This window comes from Petaurus breviceps, unplaced genomic scaffold (assembly GCF_028583685.1).
Source record: "Petaurus breviceps papuanus isolate PSGF00001 unplaced genomic scaffold, PetGlider_PUasm1.0 470, whole genome shotgun sequence".
NCBI lineage: Eukaryota > Metazoa > Chordata > Mammalia > Diprotodontia > Petauridae > Petaurus > Petaurus breviceps.
The window spans coordinates 1,612,051-1,618,562 of record NW_027186350.1 but is presented as its reverse complement, the minus strand read 5'-3'; the positions used below and the strand labels follow the sequence as shown (position 1 = coordinate 1,618,562).

Below are 6,512 nucleotides of genomic sequence, written 5' to 3'. Positions count from 1 at the left end.
TAGGACTAGGGCATAGTAGGCTGGCATTTTAGGGGTGGGTGGAGTCACCTCAATGGACCCCCATAGTCATAGGGTTGTGGCAAGAGCTCAGGTCCTAACTACTATAGAATGAGTATCAAATTGCCACTGGAGTATGCCACTGCCATAAGGGCCCACTGAGTGGGAGGAGGAGAACAGACTTACTTGCAAGTAGGCAGCAGACCAGCAACCTGTTCTCTGATGCCTGTGGCTAGGCCAATTGTCCATGACTTGGTGATGGTACACTCCCACTAGTTGGAGCAAATTCACAATGTCAGTCTTGCTTTTATTGACTTTGAATTCAAATTTGTTTTATTGTGAAAAAAAGAGAACATATTTGTATGCTGACCTCAAAAATATCCAATAATTTTGTCCATTGCTTCATGTCATCCTTTCTAGATTCTCATTCTACCCCATCCTCCACCAGTGGACCATATTCCACTCCTTGGAAAACATTGCATTAAACCAAACAAACTTCTGAAGCTTTCACTAAAATAGAAACCGTGCAGGTGGAAGGATCATCCTTTGTAAAACTACTTCTCTTGATTGAACACTGCTCTTGCAGGAGTGCCAAGGTTCTTCTGGATATACCCAATATTTCTTAATTGGTCCTACCTGTTAGAAGAGAATACCCCATTTTACAAATAAAGGAAAGTGAGCAAAGTGAAGGGAAGGTAAATAATTGAAGGCACGGGAACTGTGTAATAGTAAGAAATGGTCTGACTCTCCATTTAATAGTCCATCTGCCAGGCCATACTGCTTATCTGAGACTGATCAGATGAGCACTGACTGGGGGAAAGATCTAGTGCTACTGGGGATACAAAGAAGTGGAAGGCACATAGTTGCTAGCAAAGAACTCACAGTCTGTTGGAGGAAAATATGACAGACCCATGAAGAGTAACTAAGGACTCCAGATAACGTGTACTAAGTGCCCATGGAGGTTTGGTTGGTTGGTTGATTGTCCTTCATTCTCGAAGAGGACCAAAATGGCTTCACAATGCTAGAGTCAAGTTTCAATGTGTCCGAGTGTGGCTGATCAGACCAGGATGAGCTCAGAATGCTCTACTACAGGTTGGGCACGAATAGTCCATGTGAACATTTGGGGTGGATTCTCTAAATCTGCACATCCTGTGTTTCCTCTGAGCTGTCTCAATTCTGTTTTGCTCATAGAGCATAGCACCTCCTCTGATGTGGGCATGCCATGCTGAGCAGTCCTGTGCCAGTGTCTCCCATGTCACACAATTAATTCCAAAGTTGTTAAGAGAGCTCAGTTGATAGGAGAAATTCAGATGAATTGAGGAAATACTGAGAAGCTGGGATGGAGGGGAAGGGAACACGTGGGGGGACTCAATTTTAATATCCTGCATGCTTCAAGAAATTAACACTATACTTCTGTGCCCCCAAGTTCCAAGTCATGGCACAGTCAATACCACTGATCATTCTTAGAGCCATTACAAAAGGGGGGTGTGCTACGCCCCTCCATTGGGGATGAAGGTGTGGACATGGCAGAGGAACATGAAGTTGCTTTAGAGAGGAAGTGTGCTTTATTTTCTCCCCCAACCATGCTGGGGGGACCTTGGAAGGAAAATGCATGCCTTCTCCTTTCATCTGATGCAAGGTGTCACCAGATGAGTGTTCGGTCACCATCATGCCCCTTTTGCAGTGCTTGTCTTTCTAACTCTGCACTGGTATGACTGTATGAGTGGTAAGACTTCATGTTGACTGCTCTTAGGACCCATACTTTTGGTCACTCAAGATCAATGGCAGGATCAACAGCAAGGACAGTGTACTGTCCTTGGGGTGTCCTGAAGGCCCTATACCTTTACTCCTCCCCAGCTGTTATTTACCACAGCTCCCAGAATTCCCAGGGACCAATCAACCACTTGCATTCAGTTTTTGCCACAATGTCACCAATGATCTCTTTATTGCTAAATCCAGTGGTCTCTCTTTTCTCAATCTCCATCTGTCTTTGATATTGTTAACCACCCTCTCCTTGGGATATTTTCTCTTAACTAGGTTTTCATGAAACTGATTTCTCATGGTTTGCTTTCTATAGGATCATTCATTCTCAGTACCTGTTGAAGATTCACCATCTATGTCTCATTTCCTATGTTAGGGTGTATCTCAGGTCTTTAAAAAATGGGCCTTTTTCTACACTCACTTGATTAACTCCTATGGACTCAACTATCATCTATCTGCTGAAGAGTTCCAAATCTACATACCAAGCCCTGAGATCTGGAATAGCTGCTGTCATGACATCACCCTCTGGATGTCATTGGTCCTCTTTGAGAATGAAGGATGAACAACAATTTGTGAGTAGTAGTAGCTGCTCCTCTCTCCCCCATTGCCCCCAGACCCAACTGGCCAGTTACTGTTAGGCAATGCTACTATTTCCTCCTTCTCCTTTTCCTCTTCCTTCTCTTCTCCCTTTTCTTCTTCCTCTTCTCCCTCTGTTCACATAGGGAGTCATACCCTCACATGTGGGAGCTCTGTACAAAGGAATATAAATTTTGATTGCTTATATTCACAAGGTATCTTTGGGTTTGGGGGCTAGATTTTTTTCTTCTCTACTTACTTATTCTATCATTGTTTTTTCAAAAACCTGGGACAATTAAGTCTTTTGTATCATGTAGTTTTTATTTATGATTTCTTGAAATAAAGCTCTGGAAAACCAGGCTTTGATAAAATCCAATTGGGATTCAACTGGAGTTACTTAATTATGCCTTTAAACCCAAATCACTCTGGCTTTCACTGATTGGCTGATAATAGGTCCCACCCCAAGCCTCGCTTGCTCATTGTTTGGGTTTTGAAGATTCCCAGAAACTCTGAGGGTCTTCCCCTCCCAGACTGATTCTTTTGTGAAGGCAAACTAGGTCTATTTTACCTAGCCTTTAATTACTGAATAGATGTTGCTTCAGAGAAGTTGAGACCTGGGAAAGACCTTAGCTTAAAAAGGCCAAGGGGCCTGCATCCAGGGGCCATTACTAGTCATCCTGACCTATGTCTTGCTACTAGACTCTTATGACTCTGGAGGAGAGAGGGAGGCTGATGACTTTACGCAGCCCTGCCTCACTTAAATCCAAATTCACTTGCAAGTCAAGACATCACCCTCCTTATATCATTGGTCCTTCAAGAATGAAGGATGAGCAACAAAACAAAGAAGAAGCATAAGGAAAGATAGAATGATTAAAAAAAATTATGATCAGCAAAAAGGAATTTCAAAATTCAAGCATCACTTCCCCCTCCCTCCCCCACACCCTTTCTCCCCCACTGGTCTTTAGAAAGCAAGCTTGGTAACTCTGGAGTCAGTGGAGATAGTAGGTTCTCTGGTAGCTGGAAAGAGAACCAGCTTCGGAGGAAGATTCTGGTTTTTTAGAGAGAATTGCTCTGCACCTTTCCCCTTATATCTCACCTGGACTCCAACAGGAGGTGGGGAGAGGATTTCTTTCTCCTTTCCCTCTCTTAGCAATGGCATCTTGCAGGGGGCAGCTCCTCTAGTAGGCGGTACTGAACCCAACAGAGAACAGGTCTAGACATCTCTGCGTGGGAGTCAAATTGTTCTATGAATCAGAACATGCCCATGGAGTTCAGTAGAGAACACCACACCCAACAGAGAAATGTTGGGGATGTTCTACGAAGAAATTAGGACCTAGAAGTGCTGGAGAGGAGAGTTGCCTTCTCCTACTTATTCCCTAAATGAATGCCTTTATAAGTGTATTCAGTGCAGGAGGACTTGCTGAAGGTTTATAGAGCTATTGTTTTTATGATGCCATTTAAGAAAATGCCTTTACCTTGAGGTAATTGTGTCAACAGGCTGACTATTAAAGGTAAATGCACCAATGGGGGCTTGAAAGTTATTGTTGTAGCAGTATAGACCTGGGGTAGCTGTTCCCCAGAGGACTAAATTGGTAAGTATGAGTTAGCACCATAATATAGCACCAAAAGAAGTGCTACATTAGGGCCTCCCACAAAATTACTGCATATTTTGTGATAATAGGCATAGTGGATAGAGAACAGACCTTGGAGCCTGGAAAACCTACGTTCAAGCTTGGCCACTAACAGCAGCCTGGCTATGTGACCTTCAGAAAATTATTTAACTTCTCAGCATCCCAAGCTACTCTTTAAGATTCTAAGTTGCAGAGAAGGTACTGACCTGCATTAGTAGAGGGAGTTCTTCACATTCATGAAATTACATGCCCAGTCCCAATTCCCATCTTGGGTACATCCAGCTTGTTTTACTTACTTGAGAATATGTTGAATTCCACAGTAGAATATAAGCTCCTTGAGGAAAAGGACTGTTTAATTTTGTATTTGTGTCTACAATATCTAGCACAGTGCATGGCACATAGCAGAAGCTTAATAAATGTTTATTGCTAGTTGAGTAATCATTTTTTTTATTTTGAGATGGGAAGGCAGGGCAATTTGAGGTGGGGTTAAGAGACTTGCCCAAGGTCACACAGGTAGTAAGTGTCAAGCATCTGAAACTGAATTTGAACTCAGGTCCTCCTGACTCTACCTAGCAGCCCCAAGTGATCATTTCTTTGGTGAGACTTCCCCTAAGGGGAAAGCTTTTTGTAAACCTTAAAGCAGTATATAAATGTATGCTGTTATTAGCATAACTATCATATTATTATTATATTTACCAAGTAGCCTATGTAGTAGTCTTTATACTTTGTGCCCTTTATTTATTTATTCAACCTTATTTTTATTAAAAGTGCCTACTCTATGCATTTCTGGGGCAGGGAGAGAGCAGCAGTGGTCTAGAAGCTTAGGAATCTTTCTGGCCTGCTTAGTGAAGAGCTTGAAATTGAATAAACTGGAGAAAACCAAATCATCTTAAAAGTTGCAGTGGCCTTCAAGAGAATTGGCTCCCACCACCAGCAGGATAGAGGTAATGGACTCATACCAACACACAGCAATCAATTCATCTCAGGGGGATGTTTTTTTCCCCTTTGGAAATATTGTAACTTGTGAGTAAAGTTTGGATTTTTGTCCATTCGTGGCCCAAAGAGTGTGGACCAAGAATGTTACCAATGGGGGCAGCTAATTTGAGAGACAAGGGCTTTCAACAAAGAGAATTCCCCAGAAAGGGAGTCAGATTTACAGTTTTGTATCTTCAAATGAGAGGGAGAAACACACACACACACACACACACACACAAAGCAAGCAGGACTACAAAACACAACTTTGTAAAGTTTGTTTTCCACACAGACCCTTTATCTTGTGCCCAATATATTTCCTGGGAAAAGAAAACATTTCTCAGGGCAGTCCCTCAGGAACATTTTTTTCTCTCTCTCACGTGATGTACACACAGAGGCTCTTGGGGTGGGGGGAGGTCTTGTACACCCAGGTCCCACACTGGGAAGGCAAAGGGACTGAAGGCCTTGTGTGTGGGGGTGGGGGTGGAGTAGCTGATAGTATGCCCTGGATTGGGAATTCACTCTAGGCAGATGTGGGCAGAGCCTGCGCCAGCCCCTGGGGAAAGGATCCAAAATTCCTCTCGGTTCTGCAGCCCGTCTTCTTGTGACAGGACCCTGTAGGCCTCTATGCCAGCATGCATCACACCTACACCATAGGACAGATGTCTTCTCTTGTAAGATTCGTAGACTATGGCTAAAGCATGTTGTTGGCTATGGTGTATTAAAGAGGGCATGGCTAACCTTTGTATTAGAACGTGAGGGTGGAGGGAAAAGGAGGGAGGAGTGAGTTATTGTGGCCTGAGCTGCTGGAATTTCTGCCCAGTGGCCTAGCTTCCTGGGAATTTGCCCTGCCTTTTGTGGTCTGACCCTGAGCATATATCCCCATCTCAGAACTTCAGAATATTGAAAAATACCTCTGCCTAACAAGTGAACTTGCATTTACAAGGGACAACAAAGGGATTTACATACACAATCTCATCTAGTCCTTACAATCAGGAGTCTGTGAAGGAGAGAGTATGAATATTATTATCCCTATTTTATAGATGGAGAAACTGAGACTCAGAGATTCTTGCCTCACAGGTCATACTGCTAACAAGTGATGGAGAAGTCACTTTAATATATGTTCCAAATCCAGGACTCTGTCTATTGTATCATGCCCCTTCCCGCAAAATAATGGAAATGTTCATATTCCATAATTTTACTTCTCATAATATATTTGGCAAACTTTTCTATTTGTGAGTATAGATGTGCATAATCCCCTTTATTGGGGTGTCCATCCAGGGAATTTTTAAAAAATTGCTTTTAAGGTGAACAAATACCTATGAACTATTCAGTCATAGAGCATATTATTTTTATTCCTCAAACTAAAGAAATTAAAACATAACTAAACTCTTAAAAATTAACAACTAAACTTTATTTAAAAAACACAAAGAATAAGAAATAATATACAAAATATTTTTGAGACATTAGGTTGTATCTAGGCACACTCATCTCCAGGATTATCTTTCTATCTATCTATCTATCTATCTATCTATCTATCTATCTATCTATCTATCTATCTATCTATCTATCTAT

General features: G+C 42.1%; 1 long non-coding RNA gene across 1 annotated transcript; it reads right to left on the bottom strand.

Annotated features, from left to right (window-relative positions):
- Nucleotides 1-302: 302 nt before the first annotated feature.
- Nucleotides 303-3,578, bottom strand: LOC138171867 (uncharacterized). The gene is made up of 2 exons (XR_011170987.1): nt 3,431-3,578; nt 303-633 (listed from the first exon to the last, which is right to left on the bottom strand). It is a non-coding gene; the product is annotated as an uncharacterized lncRNA (long non-coding RNA).
- Between the last annotated feature and the right edge of the window lie 2,934 nt (nt 3,579-6,512).